This window comes from Rhagoletis pomonella, unplaced genomic scaffold, assembly GCF_013731165.1.
Source record: "Rhagoletis pomonella isolate Grant_MI unplaced genomic scaffold, Rhpom_1.0 Rhpom_scaffold_00005, whole genome shotgun sequence".
In the NCBI taxonomy this organism is placed as follows: domain Eukaryota; kingdom Metazoa; phylum Arthropoda; class Insecta; order Diptera; family Tephritidae; genus Rhagoletis; species Rhagoletis pomonella.
This window is the reverse complement of record NW_023458559.1, coordinates 75,968,643-75,970,183: the sequence shown is the minus strand read 5'-3', so window position 1 is coordinate 75,970,183 and position 1,541 is coordinate 75,968,643.

The following is a 1,541-nucleotide window of genomic DNA, read 5'->3' as shown; positions in this document are numbered from 1 at the left end:
ATACTTTACATCCGATTCTCATACCTACCAAATATACACAAAAAATTTCATAAAGATCGGTCCAGCCGTTTCGGAGGAGTTCGACCACTAACACCGAGACACGAGATTTTTATATATTAGATAGTTAATTCTAAAACAAAAACCATATACATAAGTATAAGTTTCAAAATTTGTACTAATATTTAAATAAACTTTCGTGTACTTAATATACGTTCTAAATATGAACCAAAGTGGACTATAAATACGGGGTTTTGAAATATCTCGACTCTTCCGCCATCTATCGCATTAACTCATCTTACGTATTGCATTGTCATCGGGTTCTGAGCCATCTGTGAAGTTTTAAGTCTCTAGGTCATCAGGAAATTGGCACTTACATACATACATACATACATATAGAGCACGTTAAATAAATCTTGTAAAAAACCAGCAAACAATCAAATCATAATTTCAAAAAAAATGTATTCCGAAACGCTTAGGTATGCAGTTTAATAGCCGATATAATTCTAGTATAGGGCTGCCATACCTGCCTGAACCCATCGATCAGGACACTTATCATCCAAATCGAAATCGAAGATACGAGTGAATATGGTGCCAATATATTTCTTATAAGTACAGTTGCTTTGGTTATGGCGTTGGATTATTTTGAAACGATGTGTTGTATGAGACGCTGAAGTTTTCAATTTTTTCTTATCATAAAAGAAAAAATTTATCTTGACTACGATGTAACTTGGAAAAATGTTGAGCCACTCCATAGAAAAGAGAAAGGAGAAAGAAATGACTTTCACAAAAGCCTTTTGGAAGAGATTTTATCTCCTGAAATTATGTACTGGGTAGTACGTATGTATGACCCCTCAGCCATATACCTATAAGGAACTTGCAAAGAGCAAATTTCAAGTGGCCACAAAATACCGTTGATTATTGTATTAGCATTTTTTTTTGACGGCGTCGCTAATTTTCTTCCATTAATGGTATTTTGTAGCCGCTTGAAATTTGCTCTTTGTCAAACTAGAATCAAATGCGCAATAAAACTGTAAATTTTGATGAAACTTTGTTGATTTTTTAAATGTTGTTCAAAGTTTGAAACTAGGATTTATGTAGTTTTTGTTATAGAAATGTTAAGAATTACATATAAAAAAAAATCGAATATTTTCAAAATATTTTTGTATCGTCGTAGTTATGATAAGCACTAATCCAGTGATAGAACAGAATTTAAAGCTGGACAGTAAATTTCTGTCAAGTTCATATGACCTGGAGCTTTCTAAAAAAAAAAAAAACATTTCTGTTGTTCTCGGACATTGGTCCCTGGGAGAGAAATAATAAGTTCTAGATTAATTTTTTCCCTCAAACAAACTCAAAATATATTAAAATATAATAGTACCTATACCAATATTTAATTCTGCTTATACTGGTATATATGTACAAAAAAATACTTAATATAATAAAATAAAATATATTAAAACAGCTTATTTTCAGTGTATCATATTGTGATTGTGTACGCTCTCTTCTTTGTCATAAATGTTCGGACAAGTAGTCCGTCCGCT